The sequence below is a fragment of the Tyto alba genome, unplaced genomic scaffold (genome assembly GCF_018691265.1).
Source record: "Tyto alba isolate M040663 unplaced genomic scaffold, T.alba_DEE_v4.0 Super-Scaffold_13, whole genome shotgun sequence".
NCBI lineage: Eukaryota > Metazoa > Chordata > Aves > Strigiformes > Tytonidae > Tyto > Tyto alba.
Window position 1 is genome coordinate 31,990,575 of NW_024881275.1, and position 21,378 is coordinate 32,011,952.

The 21,378-nt window shown below is 41.7% G+C and overlaps 1 protein-coding gene across 2 annotated transcripts in view; it reads left to right on the plus strand.

The window, feature by feature from the left end:
• Positions 1 to 7,856: 7,856 nt before the first annotated feature.
• Positions 7,857 to 21,378, plus strand: part of APBA1 (amyloid beta precursor protein binding family A member 1) — a 110,635-nt gene continuing 97,113 nt past the window's right edge. Inside the window, exons 1-2 of one of the 2 annotated variants that reach the window (XM_042787730.1) lie at positions 7,857 to 7,967; positions 11,981 to 12,087. The gene's annotated coding sequence lies outside the window, so the exon portion shown is untranslated. The remainder of the gene's footprint in view (positions 7,968 to 11,980; positions 12,088 to 21,378) is intronic. The other variant, XM_042787729.1, reaches the window with a different exon arrangement.

A 21,378-nucleotide genomic window follows, 5' to 3' on the forward strand; every position in this document is an offset into this window, starting at 1 on the left:
AAATGTCAGTGGAGAGGAACTGTGCATGAAATACATAATCCTTCAAATCTACTGGACTTTACATCTTATTTGTAGCTGCCACCTACCATTTGGTGACTTGCGTTTATGCATAGTCTCCCGTTAAGTGAAGCTTTTCCCAATGGAGGGTACAAAAAGATCTTTCTATACTGAACATAACAGACATATCTGAACTTGATCAAAACAAGCAGGCCTCCTCCTGGGCTAATTTACTTTGACAAGGAGGATGCTCCATTTTCAGCATACAGAGCAACCCAGTATTTGGAAGCTGATATATCTCTATGCTTCACCATCACTTTAAATGTGCTATAACAGACTTAAGATACATTAATAGCTCTTATCATTTGAATGAATGCAAAATATAAGCGTAAACACAAGTCTAGACAGACCATTGGTTTTTTATTTAGTCTGTTCCTTCTCAGTTCTCGGAGAACATGAAGATTCTTTCAATTTTCCACAAGGCTTTATTATCCAACTCTACTTGTCATTAAGCCCCCAACTGTTCCTTACTACTTCTGTGACCACTTCTCTTGTGTTGGGTTTGCTACCTCTTGTATATTTCGATTGCTTCATAGTTCAGTAAAAACTGTTTACTTGTTTATTTTTATATTTGCTCCTGGGGTCTGAATGCAGATCCCCACCTGGATGACTTCCTCATTGATTTGGAGTGTTGATTTTTTTTTTTTTTTTTTTTTGTTTTGTTTTTTACATATTCACTGAGCTCCGGACAAGACACTGACTCTCTCAGACTTACATTACACTTCTCTGATCAGCAAGACCTAGGTATCACACAGTATCATGAGACTGACACTTGAAAAGCGATCACATACAATTAGTGCCTATTTTAAAATGAAAAAAAAAAAAAAAGATTGGTTTCACTGATGCTTCTCTTTCAAACAGCATTTAAAGGAGCACTTCCAGTCCTGTGTGGTGAGGCCTAAGATGTAAATAGTTGCATAGTGCTCAAACAGCAGGTCTGGTATAATGTGATATGTTTTTTGTACGGGATAGCTACCACTGTGACATTTACATGCTTCAAAGAAGAAACGGTAAAGATCACACCTGATATCTCTCACGAGCTTCACCTGGAAAAAATAAGACTTGCAGCATGTTCTGAAAGCCCCCAGTGCAAGTGATCTGCTGGATCCAGTAGATTGCTGACAGGAGGGAATTTATGCCTCTGGGGATCCTTCACTGGGAGTATCTCCTTTTGTTCTCTCTTGGATTCCTTGGGGCTACCAATGGAAATGTCTTAGCCAAGGTTCTTCCCGCTTGCTGAAGTCTAATTCCAAAGCTATCAGGAAGGATACTGGTGCCAAGACATTAATTTAAAACCTGAAACTGAAAGCAGGAGGCTATAGATAGAAAAACTGGAGCTGAGCCGAATTCTAGCCTGGTTTTACCAAGCAGTTGGGCTGATGCTGTGATGACTGCTTTCTGTGGCATCATATGCAGTGTTAGAAGTACCCTGCTCCAGGAACCAGACCACCATTTGACTTGTTGCTGAAGTGACAAAAAATCCCCCATCAAGAAAAAAATCCAGCCACGCGATTAGTGATGGAGTCACTTGGGGTTTTTTGTATTCTGTAGAGCAAGCACTCCTTACTGCATGTGCTCCTTGCAGGTGCCTTTGGCAAGGGGCTTTGCCTGCCCCACCAACAGATGGAACAGGCACTGACCTTGCCAAGTCCTACCCTTCCTTCAGCCTTGCAAACCACATGCCATTGCTGCCTTCTCCAAAGTAGGTTTTAAACTTGCTCATGTCCCTCTCCGAGAGACACCTCAGAAACTGTGCTGTGATGGAAAGACAAAATAGAGGTGAAGCTATCACCTCAATTGCACTGCTAGAAGACACACAGTCCGGAAGGTGTCTCAGCTTCTTTTCCCTGTATAGGTGAATCTGGACCACAGGTTGGGACTCTGCAGAGTCACTGTTAGAGAAGGTCATTTGGGTAGATTGACAATGTCCTGTCTCCATCTGCTGCTAGGTCTTAGATGGGGAAGAGCAAGGTAGCATTGAATTGTCCCATCCACTATGTAGGTTTCACAAGCAGGTAAGTTAACGTATAAAATCTGCAGTGGAGCTATTTGGTGCACTTTGGCAGTGTACTGACGGCGATTGCTGGGGAAATAATTCAAGTCTGAAAAGAAAGACCTGGAGAATGAGAAGTCAAATATAAGTGATGTTGAAATGTCCTTGCTAATATGAACACAAAAGATATTTAGAAGGAAAATACTTATGTCTCAGCAGTTTTTGTTGAGGTCAAAGAGAAGTAATTTTCAGCAGCACCTCATTTCTCATCTCTTGCCTGAAACATGCCTTCGTACCATCCAGCCACAGGGAGACAGTGGCAATGCCTGTGGTTGTCACCAGGAGTCTCAGACCTTCGCTCTTTGTTCAGGCAGCTGCAAACAACCAGGATGCTGCCAACAGGTCAGCCCCTCAGAATCCCACCGATGGAGGTAGCTGAGAAATGTAGGGTAAGGTAAATCCAGTCAGTCTTCTCCAGTCTCACCATGCTCCCTTTCCCACTGTTTGCACATGCTGGCTCCTGTAACCTATCAGGGTAAAACTACAAGGCCAGATGGAATAATTAATTTATTTTATTCCTTCTGAGAGGTTCCTGATGTGTAAATTTTGCTAGAGATTCTATTGTGCAACTCAGTGAAAAATATGAAAAATCCCTGTTGGCTCTACTAAGTGCAAGATACAATTTATGAATTCATTGGCTTTGGCAAATATCACGTTCTGTTCAAGGCTGCTCTGCGAAAAAAAAGCCAAAGCAGTATGAAGCCAGATATTTTACACAGATAAATTCTTCAATCTGATTACAAAGTAAGGTGCTTTATACTCGCTACACAAATACTTCCTCTGACCGTTATACCTGGAAAATACATTTTCTTTTCCATCACTGTGGTCATTAAAAGTCATAGACTGCTCATGTCATAGTCTGAATGTATATTATAATCTATAATACAGAGGAGGTTTTCTCAAATTATCTTAACTGTTACAGATTTTTAGAAAAATACATGGTTTGGGGTTATTCAACAGTTCTATATGAAGGACCAGTCAGCTTTATTGTTTATCTATGTATATGTCTCAAAAAACTGTACAAACAGTATGAAAAAGTGATTCACTAGTGAAGGGGAAGAGTGAAGCAAAATTCTCTACAGTGCGTAAAAAAGGGGATATTAAATTGACAGTGATCTTCAAGTAGATTATACTCCTTTAGCATATTTTGAAACTTTCAAAATTGCCTACTTCAGTGTGGTGTTGCTGAATTCCTCAGATAATACCACATATCATGATATTATCTGTACATCTGATTCCTGACTATTTTTCCTTTTTATTATACCTCAAGCTTTCAGAACTTTTCTATATCTTTGGGATTTTATTTATTTTGTGATTAAGTCTATTGCCTAGTATTCTGAAGGGGCATGGTAGTTCTACATTATTATATCCTTAAGAGCTTTCTCCTTGCCATCTGTCTATTTAAGACCTCTTCATAGAGGAGGCTGCATTCTTTATGATTGAAATCATAAAGTTAAATATTTAGTATATGACCCCTCAGGCAAAGTAAATGCTTCAAAATTTAACTAGTGATATACTGTGCCCTCAGATTGTTGTAACATTAGAAAAGGGACAACTTGTTTTTAGAGGCTGTGGGTGGGCAGGCTACAGTAACTGCAACCCAACAGAAGTGAAATTTTCTGTTCTAATATATGGGATGACTATTCCAAAGCTTGGCCAATGAGATGATGTAGAAATCTGCATTGAACATTTTGGGAGCAATGAAACAGCACTAGGAGACTTCAAGGGGTGCTGAATCCCAGTTGATTAGAGGCTATCTTGCTGGTGTGTTGTAAGATATAATCAATGACAAGGGAGAAGAGGCACTGGCAGAATAAAGCCTTTGAGATCTTCCAGTACTACTTTAACAACTATACCTATTCAAGTGATAAAGAAAACACCAGGCGTCCCGCTTGTGCACTTTGTCTAGTGTGCTGGAGCACCTGAAAATACGTTAAGCTGTCATTCCCTGACATGGGAAATCACTATATGAAGGAAAGTGCCTGTGGAACCTAAATGTTTGTTGTGCTGCTGCTGAGTTACAGACTGAATGCAGAAACACAGTGATGTTTTACAGGTACGTTGTATGGGAAGTCACAATTGTTGACAATACTGGTGACTTCTAGGCTTGAAAAACATAGATCTGACTTTGTACTCCTGACTTGGTTATTTCAGATCAAGCTAATCAAGAAGATAAACTGGTTGAGTCAAGGAGATTTTATTCATAAAACTGACTTCCTTCAGTTCATTGGTCCAGTATCAGAATTTGAAAATATTTCCATTTCTGACAGCCACCTACTTCAGTACCCGCAAGCACCTCTGAAACAGCTGACACTTCTAGCAACAGATAATTCACACACCACTAGAGTCAGAGATTAATGCTTTTTAACACATGAAATCTGTACTCCCAAGTTTTCAGACTGCTAAAAGCATTCGTTTCTGTTCCCTGTGGATCCTGAGCTATCTGACCTTAAAACTACATCAAGCTTGCACTGATCTTTTCAGCCTGCGAGAGCTGTTTTACCTTTGGCCCAAGACCAGAAGTAAGAAGTCACAGACCTAAGATCATCGCAGTGTCCAATTCCTGAAAATACATTCAAGCTGACTAGATTAGTAGGCTAATGTAGTAAAAAGTGTCCAAGTTGCCATAACCAAGGCTTTTAGCTAATGGGTGTATAAATAGAGATGGAACGTAGACGTGCTGAATAATGTACTTTACAGAGCATATTTTTTTTCCCTGAAAAGAGAAGACTTCAGTGTAACTTCTTCCCCTTTGAAATATCCAGGCCCAGCTAACGAGATGTCTGCATGAAACCTGGGCCAGGCTCTTCCCCATGGGATAGATGCTTTGCCGATACTCACACAGCAGCTTGTGCCAAATGACTCTAAAATATTACAAGAACAAAGGCGGACTGTGCTGCTGTAGAGCAGATTTAGAAACACCGTATGACTCTGTCCATGAAGCCCAGAGGAGCTCTGTATGTACACAGGAACCGAGGGGAACGAGGGCTCTCTAAAAACTGGCAACTTCCTTCTGCCTTCCTACCTTCCCAGCAGTGCTGAGCAGCAAGCGTAACCACAGCCTGTACGTGAGGCAGTGGGGCTGGTCTCAGCTGGTTCAGGACCTGGGGGAAGAAAGGCCTGTTTACACCCATTTTCCCCTAAAGTAAGTGTGTCTTGGTCACCGGGGGGGGGGGGGGGGGGGGGGTGTCACCATGTCTTGAAAGCCATTGACATATGGGATGATGCAAATGCTTGTCTTAAAATTGAAATACAGGAGCGGGGGAAAACCCAACAAAACTATATGCAGAAAAATTGGTTCAGTATAAACAGCACTATTTAGATAGAAAGTGTCTGAATATGCCAGAAGCTGGCTGATTTGCATTTGTTACAGATTACCACAATGATTTACAAAGCTGTCACCCTCACAAGGTTATCATTTAACATCCAGCAGATTGTATAGTCATCCACAACGTTACTTCATTTTATAAGTGCTACAAATGAGTCTTGGTGCTTTTTCAGTCAGGTTTTATTTACTGTATTTAAATGTGAACTGGTCAGTTTTAAAAGGGCAGTTTACACTAGTCTAGGAAGTTAATTTTATGTGTGGTTTTACAAAACTCAAAATTGTTTCTACGTTTTCAGAAAGAGCTAAAACAAAAGCGTGTTGCATAAAGCTTTACCTGGAAAACAAACAGACCGCAATTTTCAGCATTTTAATTGCAAAAATTGAAAGAGAAAAAAAATTACTAAATAATTATGATCAGATTGAAAACCTTTAGGAGCCTGAAGGTCTGTGCTAATGGAGTGTAGTAATACTGTTGCATTAGCAGTAGCATCTCTTCAGGTTCACAGACAACTTGTGCGCAGGAAGACCTGTCATGATGTGCTGTGAAACAGGGTAAAGCGGGGCTCTGGAAGAAAAATGCATTTAGGATATGGAACTTTTCTTGGATACAGTTTAGCAGTCATGAAGACTGCTATTATTAGTCGTTTGAAGTTGTCAGAATGCAACAGAATAAGGTAGGTCAGGAGGGACCTCTAGAGATCATCTAGTCAAATTTCCGTCTTAAAGCAGGGCAGACTTAGATCATGCTCAGCCTAACAGCTTCATTATTTTAAGAGGAAGGACAGAAGATGGAACTTAATCACAAGTGAAGTGTCTTACCTAATGTAACTACCCAAGAATCAATAGCTTTGGAAGTTTCTCATGTGCACTCTATACACCCTAAACTGTGGTAACCTGGGGCCACACCAGGACCATGTATCCAGGCCATAGAGAAAAAGAAGAGAACAAAGATCTGTTCCAGGTATTGTTATTTTTGATACAAAAGTCATCAGGTTGGAAGATGTCTCCAGGATAGGAGAGAAAAACGCTGATGAATAAAAACTATTAGCAAAGGAGGGGAAAAAAGAGAAGTGTTGCAATGTCTTAAAGTATTTTGGCAGCCGTTATCTAAGCAGCAAAAGTCACAAGTCACTCATATTTTCTTCTTCCTTTTTTTTTTTTAAAAAAAAATGTATTTTTTTCACACTCTCATTTTCAGAGCCTTCCTATGCAGAGTACCGCAGTATTTTGGCTAGGATACAAAAGTACAGCTGTGCTTACAGAGTAGCTGAACCATATCATAATAAGGGAATAGGCTACCTTTTTACCAAGAATCAGAAATGCTCTTTCTAATATGTTTTTGGAAGGGAAAAAAACCAGAATTATATTCCAGACTAGAACCTTGTTATAGTAATTAATTACAAGCCTTTATATGTATGGAATACTTATGATGGTTTGTGGTGGCATATGCCTAAACGCTTCACAGATGTTCACCACATTCTCTTCACAATACTGTCAACATGTACCAATTTAGACTGCAAATTTTGCGTTAGTTGTTGGGCATCTTAGAATCTCCTACCCCTTTTTAAGTGGAAAAGTGTTTAGGTATCAATCTCGCTGTGGGAAAAAAAAAAAAAAAAAAAAACAAAAACAAAAACAAAACAAAACGGACAAACAAAAAAAAACCCAAACAAACAAACAAAAAAAAACCCAAACAAACAAACAAAAAAAAACACCGAACAGTGCATTTCTTCTGGTATTTGGTGATGGCTGTCCAGTCATATTGATTTAAACGCCATAAAATAGCAGATGCTATCTTGAGGAATTTAGGATGTTGTTCATACGTGTGAAATCACTGAGGCAGCAAAGTACGGGGAGCCGCAGCTTCGAGGAGCAGGTACAACAGCTATTATAGCCGGGTCTACGGGTGCGACGGAGGGACTAACACTGTGTTTATAAATGCGAACGCGGGAGTCACCAGCCCTCGAAAGGGGCGCTGGTTCAGAACTTTGTGGCGGGGGAGATCAGGCCCCGCAGAGGCTGCGGGCACAGGGGTGCAGCGCCGGGGTCTCCGCAGCTGCGGAGGACGCCCAGGGCCGCCCGGCAGCTCCGAAGCGGCCGCCCTGCCGCGGGTTCGTCGTCCCCGTCCCCCCCGCTCACCCTCACGCCCGGTGGGAGCCGGCTCCCCTCTCCCGGGGCGACCCGCGGCTCCCTACGGCCCAGGCGTGTCAGAGGGCGCCGAGCCTCGCACCGCCGACCCGAGAGGCAGCGTCCCTCGGCGGCGGGAGGGGAGGAGACGATCCGCTACCTCCCCCGCCACCCCGCCCCCCCCAGGCCGCCCCTCAGCGCGCCGGGGCCGCGGCCTGCGGGGCGGAGGTCGCCGGGCGGCGGGAGCGGGAGGGCGGGCGCGCTGACGCGGCGCGGCAGGAGGGGCCGGGCCCGGGCGGCGCTGGCGGCGGGAGGAAGATGGTGGCGGCGGGAGGAGCGGCTCGCTGCCCCCCGCGCCGGAGCAGCCCTGCCTGCTGAGGAGGCGGCGCGGACCCGCACCAGGTGCGGAGGGGCCGGGGGCGGGATTCGGGGTCCGGGCCCGTCTGTCTGGTGGGGGTGGGGGGGGGTGGGAGGCCGGCGGGCCCGGGCGGGGGGGGGGGGGGCGCGGCCGGCCCGCTCCCGGCGCCGGGGGCTGCGGCGCTCCGGGAGGGGGGGGGGGGGGGGGGGGCTGGTGTGCACCCATCGCCCGGCCCGAGGGGCGGCTCCGCACCTGCCCCGGGCGGCGGGGAGCGGCCTCGGCGCCAGCCCCCGGCGGGCAGCTTCGTGCTGGCGCGTGTGTTGCCCGTTTAATTATTTTATTTAATGTTGGTGGGATAGGCGAGGAATAATATTAGGGGGAGCCGTGCATACCCTTAGTGCGCTGGTTTGCGGGTTTCGATTTCTTGATTTTTAATTATTTTGTTACACCACCCCCCACCCCCTCCCCAGCGCATCTTTTCTGTGGTGAAAAGGAGAAATACGGAGCGGGGGGGGAGGGGAGGAGATGTGGAGATTTTGCAGTCGGCGATCGAGCGGCCGCGGTGGCGGCAGGACGGGGAGCAAAGCCCTCTCCTGCCGGAGGTGCTGCCGGGCTCGCTGGCCGCGTCCCGCGTTCCGGAGGGGAACCCAGCGGGGCCTGGATCTGACCATCCCCGCCGTGGGGTGCCGCGAGTTGCCTGCTCAGCTCTCCATCCCTGGGCTGGGGGGGGGAGGTGACATCTGCCTCCATCACGTACCGGTTTCAGGAAAGGGAAGGCGTCTTGGTCTTTTCTTTCCGGAAAAGCAGTTTGATACAACGATTGCCTAAATCACAGTCGTGGCCAGTGCAGCCATATGTGCTACATCTGCTTTCTGGAAAGATCACTGTTAGTAGGAGCAAATTACCAAGACTTGTTTTATTGCCATCATCTATGAATCTATCATCCTTTGAGAGAGACGGGATCTTGGGCCTAGGCTGGAAAACTGCAACATCTTTTTGCTTTCCCCCGTTGTGGATTTTTCGGGCTGTGGAATTGCAGTTTGCTGTAGAGAGGGTTTTGCGGATCCGGCTGTTTTTGTAGCTGCTGAGGAACTAGAAGGCAGAGATGTTTGCCTGACTCTGCATATATTAACAGTGAGCTAATGTGGGTGTAGGGCAGATCGGGCATGTAGCATTTTTCTTGCCTATAACATGCATCATGTTACGCCAGCAGGTAAGAGTACGCCCAGGCGGCTGCAATTTTGCATCTGCTCTGCGACCGTGGCCCATGGGGTCCCGACCAACTTGCCCTGGAAAATATTCCAGTCACAGTTCTCCAGATTCTGCTGCATTGCTGTTAAAATCTGGACTGGCTGCACCTGCCTTTGCAGCCCGTGGCAGGAACCAGCACGTGATGGCTGATTTTCGCACACACTGACAGTGACATAGAATGTGTTTGTTCTCTGGGTGCTACATTTTAGTGGTATGCAGATAACCAGAAGTGAGGTGCATGTTTATCTTTTGCTCTAATGCAGGGGGAGGGAGGCGAGAAGGGGAAGGGAAGACTGCCCAGAAAATGCTGTTTGGTCGTGAAGGAGGACAGTTACCGCTGAATTCTGTGCTTTTGTGTGTATTTATACTGAAAAATGAAGCGTCCGGTTCCATAATAATGGAAGACCACGGGAAACTCTACAAAAGCAGAAAATGTAGCATTCTAATGCACCTTGGGATGGGCATTGTGGCTATCTAATGAGCGAAATGTAAACCCGAGTGAAAGACAGCTTGCCTCCATTGGAAAATGTGATCTGAGATTGAGAGATTTATGAGCTTTTAGGCCAGACTGATTTCTACAAAGTAATGGCAGTTTGAGGTTGGCTGTGTAGTATGAATCGTATAATTCATTGGTCTAAGTTTTCTTGGATGCTTCTAGTTGTAGCTTGAATTGATACTTTTATCTTACATTAATGCATTGTCCTCACTTAAAACAGCAAATTTTCTGGCTGCTGTGCTGTCTTCTAACAGATGCAAGGCCAGCCTTTTGGAAGGCCATTAAAATAAAGGTATTCACAGATTATCTCTTTTGTTGTAAAAAGTAAGAAAGCTGGGAAGGTGATTTGGTACCTCTAGGTAGATAGAAAAGATAGTTTTGCTGTGTTGAAGAGGCACCAAAGCTTTTTAGTTCAACTCTTTTTGGTTAAGCAATATAAAATCCTTGTCACAATTTCTTGAGTTAATAATTTAATTCTCAATCATTTGTTTTTGATTAGTTTTCAATTTCTTATGTATTTGAAAGAGTGTAAATGCATTCCCAGTTTTTTTTATTTGTTAGAACTGTCTTCATGTGTTTAAACCACAGGGAGTAATGCTTTGGAAGAAATTTTGTGATGCTGGATGTGGTGGTGTGGTGGATGCCAAAGGTGAAAATCTTGGTGTAGTCCATCATACCCTTATTCTTGTGGGGTAGGGAAAGTGGGTGTGGACTTTTGGAGATAAGCCTGACAATCTTGTTTACTTTATGTGGATATAAAGGCTCCATAATGTTGTGAAATCAGGGGCTACTAACTTTGAGGCTAAAGTTTGTGTCTTCTGTCTGATAAGCAACACTAACCGGAAACCTAAATTCTTTTCTTATGAGATCAGAATGGATTTTAATTGAACCAGGAATTGGCTTCTGACTTCTTTGGTACCATTTTAAGCCACTATCATATACAATCCTTCTGTTCTTAAATTTAGAAAGCCTTCCACTGGAGGATTATGTGCATCTTTGAAACGTAGTTAACCTTTTCTTTCTATAAGCAGTGGGTACTGGTGCTACAGGTGACATGAAAGACATGCGGGTGCAAAGAAATGTCATCTCCTCTTCAGCTGCTTATTTTGTATATTTAATAGGCCAATGTGGGTAGTCATTTACAGTGATTTTGTTGTTTGGTTGTAGGTTGTCTCAGTGTGAGATAGTGTTTATGACAAGCAAAATCAGGGAAAACAAATAATAAATCCAGAAAAGGTGGCTGGGAAAATACACATTACATGGTTCTGTGGTGTTACTGCATGTATGTGAGTTCAGGTTTAGTATCAAAATTCAGTGAACACATTAAAAAAAAAAAAAAAGTATATAAAATAAACTTCAGAGTCATCAAATAGACAAAATGAAGGAGAAATCAAACAGAGAGCTAAAACTTTTAACGTGCATCTTCATGGGCTCTAGATACCTCAGACCAGATTCAGCAATTTTCCTTTGGCACATGAATTGTCAGCTGTTGATCATAGCTGTTCTGGATTGAAATGAGATTATGAATTAGAAGACAAAGACCTTTAATCTTATGCTCAAAAAAATAATAAAGAAAAGAAAAATTAGAGGTACTTCAAATAATTTGATACATGTTGTCCACAGGCATTGCAGCTTGATTAACTGAAGCTTAACTTTGAACAAGATCCTGTTAGTGTAGGTTTAAGTCAAGTCTTGATGTTCCAGTAGTGCATTTTTAAATGTATTTTTCTGGTTTCACAAAAGATGAAGATTTCTGCTTGATAAGAGATCTAGCAAACGACCTTCTGCTCATTTATTTCTAATAAATTGCATGTAATACATGCTGTATAGGGGTTAAAGGTTTCTGAAAAACAGATTGATTGTTTTTGCTTCATAGTATTGACTGATTTGGTAAGGCAGCTGCTCAGAGCAGTGTGGTAGTGTTTTTCTGTTTCTGCTACATGAGACCGTGTTCTTCTAAAAAACCCGTGTGTTCGTTGCTTTACTGAAGGGGCCTAAGGGAACATCTTTATTTGCTGCTTTCACATATGCGGGCAAATAGGGATGTTAATACCTGCCCTAATTCTGAAGAAATAAATACAGGAGCAGCATAATGGGTATGTTACAGCTGTGGATGGCAGACGACTGAGCTGAGGATACTCTAGACCCATAGGATGGTATTTTTCCACTAGACCCTTTCTACTGGAGAGGGTCCATCTTGACATGGGAGGAGGAGTGGGAGTGGGAATGCAAATCTGTTTCCAAGGAGCTAACAGGGAGATGCTGCTGGGAAAGTGGCATCCCACCTGATCCGTTGTGTTGTCCTTACAGGATCGTGTCCTGCAAGGTGTTTCCTGTGCTGTGTTCTGTCTAATTGCAAGTACTTCCTGGGAAAAGTTTCCATCATCCAACAAGCCCATATAAGCAACTGCTTGTGGGTAAGCAATGGGGTTTTGTACATCATCAAGGAAACTAGTGAAAGAAATGGATTAGGAGTATTTAAACCAGAAAATAGTCTAGGTGAGGTAGACCACACTGGGACGCTCTGTTTTTCCCATTGCCTGGCAAAAGGAGGAGGAGACGTTCTGTAACATTTAGCCATTTATTTCAGAACATTTAAAAAGATTTAGAGTGTTTAAATTTATTTTCTGTTTTAGATGTGTACCCTCCCCCCCATGCTGTCCAATATGTTCTTGGAGTATCTATTTGGTCTGTCAAATCTTGCTCATAAACCAGTGATCAAGCATCACTTGCTGCTTTCTTTTTAATGAGCACTTCAATAAAAATTACTCTTCCTAAGAAGATGACCACCTTATCACCCATCTGAGGAAAATGTGAGAGTAGGGAATGAGAGATTTCATTAAAAGTCTGTGGGTGAATGTGACAGATGAGCAGCACATCCTTGGAATTTGGGCTGAATCCTTTCTGTGATTATTTCTTATTTCAACTAATTAAACTCTTCTGAACCTCTGTGGCACCCTTTCTGTGCATCAAGAGCATCCCTGATGAATTTGATATTCAAACTTCCAGCTCTAAAAGATGAGCACAGATCAGGGAAACACCAGGAGGGGGGAGCTGTAGAGTCTACAAAACTTGGCCATCTGCTGGCAAGATGATTGAGCAACTATTCTACATTAACTCACTGTTGCTTTATTTTTTCCATGCTGAGGACGTATGTCAGGGGAAGAACAGCCTTTCTGTGTATGTGGTTGAGGTACTGGTCTGATGCATAGGAGATACAGGTTTGGTGGCCTCTGATTTAGATAAATAGTTCTCTGCAATTATTTTAATTTTTGTACTTAAGAGAAAAGGTTTCTGATCATTCCTCTTCTGGTGGTCATTCAGAATTTTTTTTTGACAAGAAACATATTTTGCTCAAAATTGGTGGGTATTTGGGTGGTCAAGAGCTTGGGGGCTGTGTAGAATAAGGTATTTTTAAACAGAAGGAAGAGGGAAAAAAATCAAAACATAATGGCAGATTTAAAACATACATGGCTACGACCTTTTTTCCCCTAATATATGCTTAGGATTTGTGGATTTCAAAAAATTTATTATTGATACATGAGTTGCAGTTCTTGCTGACAGTGTTGCTGTTACCATGTATTTACATAGTGTCTGTTGTGGTGGGACTTTGATCGTGTTTGAAATCTTGGTGCTTTGTAAATCTTAAATATAACTCTTCTTTAGACTAAATACATTTAAATTAGAAAAACATTTTTAAAACAACTAAGAGTAATATTTAAAAAAGCTCCTGCCAGAGCAAGGGGAAGGAAGCAGAGGGTAAAAGCTCTTGCTCTAGATCTTCCTCACGCTAACATAAGCAAAATGCTTTAACTAACTCTCTTCAGATCCAAAGAACAGACAAAACCAGTAGTTTTCTGTATATTGGCTGTCTCAGGTGAATTTTGTGAGGGTATTAGTTTCCACTGTTGGGAGAGGAAATTGGTACGTTTTGTGTGATGTGTGTGTAGAGCTGAGGATTTTTTTCCTTCTCTTTCCTTAACAGCTTTCTCACACCAGCTTTTTTACAACCACAGAGTAACTTGAGTTGGAAAGGATCCCTAAATGCCATCTGATCTAAGCTCTGCTCAAATCAGGTGGCTATGGCGAGGGCTGCACATGCCCCGTTTGTAGCTCTTGGCTTAACTAAAGCATGAAGCTCTGAAGCCGAAGCACTGCACCTCTTGTGGGTTTCAAACACAGGAGTGTGTGGAGGGTTTTGCTGAGCACCCTGGCGGGATGGGGCACGGCTGCTGGAGGCAAGCCTTCCTCTGACCTGCTCTCCTCCTCGGCTGGCCGAGCATCTATGCAGAGAGCTGCTCGCTCTGCCGCGGCCGTGACGGGAGTGAGGGGGAGAAGAGCATCTCCTGTGTGAGGGAAACGGCGAGTAGCTCCTGGCGGGTGTTAGCTGGGTTTTGAGTCCATCTTTCCACAGTTATTCCACCCAGGAAGGGGCTGAAATATGGGTGTATTTGCTATATGAACTTATCTAGTGACCTGATTTTTTTTTTTTAATTGGATTCTTAAGATGATCAAAATGGAGAAAAATAACATCCAGAAGTTTACAAATATCTTCTACCTAATTAAGAAAATATCTCCCAGTAACTTTGTGGCAAGGTGATAGAAAGTTGTATTAAATAAAAGAGTCAGTGTAAAACCAGTCTTTTGTAGTTTTGTAATTCCATTGCATTTTCAGTGGACATTTTACATTCTCTTTCCACAAACTTCATGTGTATTTGATACCCACATCTATTGTACCTTTTGCTTCAGAGTGGTAAGTAGAGATGAACTCAGGGTTCTGCTCTCGCTCAAGAATTATCTTCCCTTGCTGATAAATGATTAATATAATCCACTTATGAGATTGCCATGACATCATTCAGATTTTGGCATGCTTAGTTTTATTTCATAACATTGAGAAAGGCCCAAAGTCCTTGAAAGCTTCTTCATGCAGGACCATGTTGGGGCTGCAAGGAGTGTGGCAGAGACCTTTGAGCTTGATGCCTTCTTGTCAAGGAATTGGTCATTGTTCTGAGGGGACAGTGCCATAATTCGTCATGTTGGATCTGTGTTAGCTTCAACATCGAGGCTTGAGACTTTTAACTACAGCCTTAGGATAATTAGTCTGATTGCTTAGCCCTAGTTTAAAGTCTTGTCCAAGTCAGGCGGTTTTAATGGGTTGTGTTTTGAGTGCCGTACCCTTTGGGCCACACTGATTTTTGAATCAGCAGTTTTAGTTGCAGTTAAAGTTGAGTTAGGTACTTAATGCACTCTCACATGTCTTTTTACTTATTTACCTAAGAAAACTATAAAGACTGAATGTCTTTATTTCAGCTTAGGTCAAGCTGATTTTGAATGCAAATTGAAAGGTAACTAAATCTGCAGAAAACACATCTATATTTTAGGAGTTACATACATTTAATGCTTTGATATACAATACATCGAAACATGTTCTGGATTCAAATCTAGCTATTAAAAAGAGCTAGTATTTCTGGTTAGCTACTGACTTGATTAGATCTGGTTTTAGGGCCAAGATACCTCGGCCTCTATCCTTGAACAAAATTTTTGTCTCAAGAAAAGCCAAATAAGTAAGCTAGAAGAAGATAATAATAAGTTGATTAGTGTGTCTATAAACTGCATGTATCACTGCTTACTTTAGATAGAAAGTAGTCTCAGTAATGTATCAGGTAACTCTTTGGATTACGTGGTTATCACAGGTGACGTGGGTCATCACCCAATGTCTTCTGCAGCACTGGTTATGGGAGTGCCTTTGTCACCGAGATCCAGTTGTTAGCTGTTGTTGACCAGGAATAACAAAACATTTTCTAGAGGAAATCTGGTTCTCTGTCAGGGTCCCTGACAAAGTATTATGTATTATGAACTGAAGTATTGTGAACTGAATGGCAGTGTGGAAATACAGTTGCATGAAAAGTAAATATTAAAAGCACAATCCTAGCTTTTATACAGTTCATATTCATATAGTCAGTTTTCAAAAAAGTAGTAAGTTCTCTACTCCAAAAATGATTGCCTTTTGGTGATTATCTAGCAGTTAAAACTGCATTGAACAGCCTTTTTGTGCATGGAACAAAGGCGATTTTTGTGTGTCACTTTTCTTGTATGCAAATTCATATTTTATTGAAGATACTTTTTCTTCAGCATTTTTATCCATTAAGATAACAACTTCTTAGGTAGACGTCTAAAGATTTTTTTTTTTCTCCCTTCTGGTGTATAACTGTGAAATCTGAGCAGTTCACAAGTCAGTTTTGATCTGCAGTGTCAAATTCTGTGTTACGGTCTTTCTTGTAAGCAGAGGCATCCACAGGCACTGTGGTGCAGGTCTATATACATACACTAGATACCATCTGGATAACAGAATAGCACAAATAGCAGTAAGGTAAGAGGTCCTTTTAAATTAAGAAACAGCATTTCATTTATTTGGAAAAGGAAGACTTTTCCAGCTGCCTGTCCAAGAGCCTTGTGTTTTCAAATGGCAGAGTGTGTAGAACAGGGACTTTAGGGCCATTGGAAACACTGAGAGATACGTGCTGTATACTTTTGTTGGTGTCTTGCACCTGAAACCAGAGGGTGAAATTACTGGGAAGGAATTCACAGGGTGGGGTTGAACAATTCAAGGCTTCTTGTGATGCAAGGAATCAGAAGATATTTTTTCAGTCAGTTAAAATACTTCTTAAAGTCAGCCTGGAGGTTTAGTAATCATATAAACTGCAAAGACTTAATGACAGTACACAAAGAAGCTATTATTCTTCTGTTTTTATGATATTCCGTGTCTTGGTTATTAGTGCTTAGTGCATCAGAAAATCAGACATGGCCCCTTTGAAGTCCCACCTCCTCCAACTAAGTGCACATCTACCATTACTTTATTTACTCTGCCTCTTGAAGACTTTGCCTCTTTCCAATGTCTGAGAGGAATTCTGTGGCTTCATGGCCTTTCACAGTATCTCACACAGTTACTACGGCATAGTAACGTACAAACCTTGGTGGCATCCTTTTTGTGTTGGCTTTTCAGATGTAGCGAGGTGCTGAATAGTGGGCATACCTGATAATCTGGATAAAACTCACTGCTTTAGTGGCTTTGAGAAGAATCCAGTGAAGTCTTTGGGTGGATTTTGTTGGTCTTCACCTGGTACTTGTGGGGGTTCATTCTAGGGAGTGAAGACACGTTTGCAAATACAAAGTCATCAGATCTTTCAAGTATGAAGTGGTGTGCTGTGAAGTCACCTATAATTACTCATCCTTAGTTTGAACAGCATGGGAGACCTGGCTGAAATGCTGGTGCGTTTTAGGAAGGAAGGCTCTGTTTGCAGAGAAGAGTTGCTATACACAAGGCAGTGATCTGTTGCTGCAACTTTGCTGGAAACCCACCCATTTTCCACTGGTGCCACTGGATGGGGAAGAGGCCTTGCACCACTCCTGTGGTCGGCCTGTCCAGCAGCAGCAGTCTATAGGTGATGTGTGCGTGGAGAGGGGAGAACGTGGCAAAGGGAGGAGTCTAGTTAATTTATCTCCCCCCACCCAAGAAGACAAAATAGAATGTTGAAAATGCAAAGAAGTATCAGCCACCAGTTAAGGCAGCATCAGTGGAGCTTGTGTAAGGTTGGTGGCAGGAATGGAAAAAGTCAAACTTGCCTGAGACTTCCAGTTTAGCATAGTTCTGTGTTCACCCTCATCAAACTAGCCCTCTCCCGAAGCCTCTCAAGCACTGCGGCAGTACAGCTTTGTAAATGATGATTTCAAGATCAAGACCAAATTTTACGCTTATTCTTGACCAAAGTAGTTGGAGCAGTCATTACATGTTGGTAGGTAAATAATTATCAACACAGGATTTTCCAGGTTGGCACCCATCATTTCTCTTTAAGAGTTACATCCTGTTAGGAGGGGGGGAGTGGGGAAGGGAAGAGACTCTGTGTAATTGGAGTGTCCATCTGGTGCATTTTGATGACACAGCATGTTAGTGGGTTATCTCATACTTGCTGTAACCAAGCCAATGCCAAATACATAACAAGGACTTAGCATACAGTATAAATATGTTGTATATTGGGACATTCAGTATACAGTATAAAAATATTATATATTCAGACTGTTATAAATTCTGAAGTCTGTTTATTCTTTTATGCTTGTTTATTAACTGAATCTTTTGAAGACACCCTAAGATCCCATGATGGCAGCTGTTGAAGAAATATGAACTTTTTTTTTACCAAGAGGAAGGAATCCCCCTAAAGATCTCTGCCATGCATTTATTGTCCAAAGAGCAAATCTGGCTGCAGTCCTGTCTAAAGAGAAAATGTATGTGTCAATGTGTTAAGCTTCAAGGGTGCAAATCTGGAAGCTGTTTTCTGCTGAGGAGAGACTAAAGGCTTAGAAGTTTAGTCTTTTGTTCTGTTGCTCATCAGCTGTGTTGTGCTTTCTTCACAGGCAGTGGCTTCTGAATTCTTTTAGTGGATCCCAGATCTGTTCTTGCTGGTGTTTGTATCTTACTAAGCACTGACACAGAGAACTGATGAGATTTTTGACACTTTCACTTGTGAGGAGGTGTTTGAGTGTCAGAAGCAAACAAGGAGTGAAAATATACCAATTTCAGTTTGCATTTTATGAGATAGTGGTGGTATTGTTGCCAGTTTTTGTCTGGGGACTCAGGATGGTAGCAATGGTTTTATTGGTGTTTCCAACATGATCTTTATGATCACAGATTTTTCAGTCTCAGCCTTGGCTACCTCAGAGGAAACCTTCCTGTGTGCAAGTTATAATTTTATTTTTCCTGTCCCCAAGATTTAATTTCTTCTTGTAAGGCATAGCATTGTCATCTTTAGGCTCTATCTGTATGTGCACAGTGCTTGTGACAAGGTGTGGAAGGTTATCACATGTACACATTTTATTTTGCATCTGGTGTGTATCTGTTCTAGTTTTGTTGCGGATAATTTGTATTTTAAATGCCTTCAGATTTTATGTGGTGAGGATTTAATCTTCTTTTTTCTCTTCTCTCCCATCTGTGTCTGGTTTGTAAGTTACATCATCATGGTTTCCACTTGTTCTTCTTTGTCCAGAGTAGGCTAATTCTTCTGCTCTAAATGTAGCCCCATTCATGAGTTCCCAGAACGTGTGACATATTCCCCAAGAAAAAGCAATGATGTAATACTGGATTTTTAGCTGCAAGGGATCAGCAAGGGAGTGAAGTTCGTGTCTGGGTGTGCATTTCATCTAGAAACATATTTCAGAAAAAAAATATGTTGGAAATTATGGGAGAATCATGGACTGGGTTAATGGGAAAACCTTAGAGCTTAAATACTGGCAGATGCTTCGCTATTTTGATAGAAACAGCTTCACAGTCCAGTGGCCCACAGTGTCTAAATAAATCTTTGTCTCTTCATGCTAAAGACTTGGCAGTGGGTGGTTACTGTTCTGCATAGCTCTGTTACTCCATATTCGGGGAAGGTCTTTACATTTTCTGTGGCCTACTGAATTTATGGCCAAAGAAATAAAATTTTCTCAATTTTATGTTTGTTTTTTTATTAATGCTCAATATATTGTTGGGATGGCATCTGTATGTACATGAATAAGATGGCATATGGTTTTCTTCTACCACACTATATTAGATCCTCAGTGAATTACAGAAATAGAAGACCTCATTGTGACAGGTGTGGACACAGTTTCTCTTGTTATCATCTGCATAGTACATGGCACTTCTGTTGTGTTCGGTTAGCAAAGGAAGTTACCTTGTGTTGCTGCTGTGATTGTATACTGCTTTATACGAGGGTTTGTGTGGTTTTATCAATTTATTAGAGCCATGCATTCCTGAATTACAGAAGCAAACTTTCTCCATTTTACTTGGTAAACCTTATGCTGTCAAGAAAAGAATTACAGTAATTTTGAGCAGAGATTGGGTTTTTAGTCTACCCTGTGAAAACTACATCTTGTTTCTACATAAATGAAACCAAATATTTTTTTTTTGCTCAACTCTTTGAATTGAGACATGACAGAAGTCCAAGTTTAGTGGTTTTTAATGTCTCTTGTAAGAAAAAGATGTTACTCTGTCAATTTTTAACCTATTGAAGAGGGACAGCAAGGAATACAGGGACTGAGTTAAGGGTAATGTTAGAATCTTAATAGCAGGTTTCCGGTGTTGAACCTTAACATGCCATTAAAGCTCTTGCTTTAAAAGAATTTACAGAATTTTGATCTCTGCCTTAGTTGTCTGTCTTTTACGTGTGTTGTTTGTTTTGAAATAAGTAACACAAGGATGTTCAAAGGGTAGGAATTATTCTTAATAATTGGAAAGGACTAAAATGTTATCTCCCTTTTGTTAATAAAGGGGAATAATTTTACCTCCTAAACAAAAAACCTTGGCAGAAGCAGCAGGAAACAAAGCTATGTATGGTAAGGAGGACTTAACTGTGCATAATGGGGTGAGATACAGGAAGGAGGACTAAGCATTGGAAAAAACATCTCAACACTGACGTCGACTAGACTGTGAAATAGTCTCCCAGGGAGTGAGGGAAGATACATTTTTGGAGACATAAATAGTCAGTGGTGCAAGCGCTTCAACAATACTATAGGGAGCAATCCCCAACTGGAATAATCTCTTTCTGAGGGATTTTGACATGGCTTTGCTTTTCACAATCCAGGATGACTTCATCCTTGAAACTGATACAAGCCGATTTTCTTTTCTTCTTTGTTTGTCACCAGATGTAGTTTTCTAATACTGTTTTTTTTCCATGAGAGCAACCATCTGGAGATGTGGTAAATTATTTTCTGTTTTAGTTTTGCCCTTGAAGCAGCATTCCATGACTCTTTCAGTGGTCAGCTGCTTTATGTGATATTTAAAGTTTGATTAAAATATAGTAAAGGTTAAGAATGAACATTAGCATGCTCTATCCTTACAGAAGATCAGCAGTTATTGATGAGTCAATATGACCTGTCTCAGAGCTGATCATAGTGTAATTGCATATGGTCATGCTTTGTAGCAATTCTTTTATTCCTTTGCAAATGAGTGGAATGCTTCTAACAAGTGCACCCTGTACTAATGGATCTGTCTTTGATGTAATTCCCAATGATTACCACAATTTGTGCTGCTTGCCTTTCCTCTTTAACTACAACGAAAGTAAAATCTGTAGAAAAATCAAAGTGTAAGGATCAGACAGATGCACAGTGGATGACAGAGGGAGCGCAATACAGGTGCTGAGGAAAAAGAGATTAAGAGAAAAATGGTAACACTGTGCAAGTAACTTCAGTGAAATAATGTCCAGCACAGAAGGGGGTTAGTTATTTTTTTTTTTTTTGGCAGTGGTAAAACAAAGAAGGATGCTTGGGAATTAAAGATGTTGGAAAAATAATTCTGAATGTTAGGAGAAACTGTGATAATAATGCTGGATTAACTGAAACACTGCTAGGGAATATGTTTAGAAATGATTCATAGGATTTGGGAGTTAATATAGATCAACAAAGAGTTTTTTTAGGTTCTCATTGTTAGATTTTTCCTTCCAGGGAGAGTATAATTTCTAGCTGAGGTGTTTTTGTCTGCCACAGCTGTCTATCAAAAGAAGATGCTGTGTGTTTGTAAGCAAACTTTTTTTGCTGGAAGGATGAAGTAGACACTGTGATAGCAAGATGCCTTGAGTTATTTCAGAACATCTGTCCTCGCTTCCCCACAGGCGGTTCAAGCAGTGCCACTGTAGCCCTGAGGATTCTTGTTATTGCTTCTCTCCAAATCTTGTTTC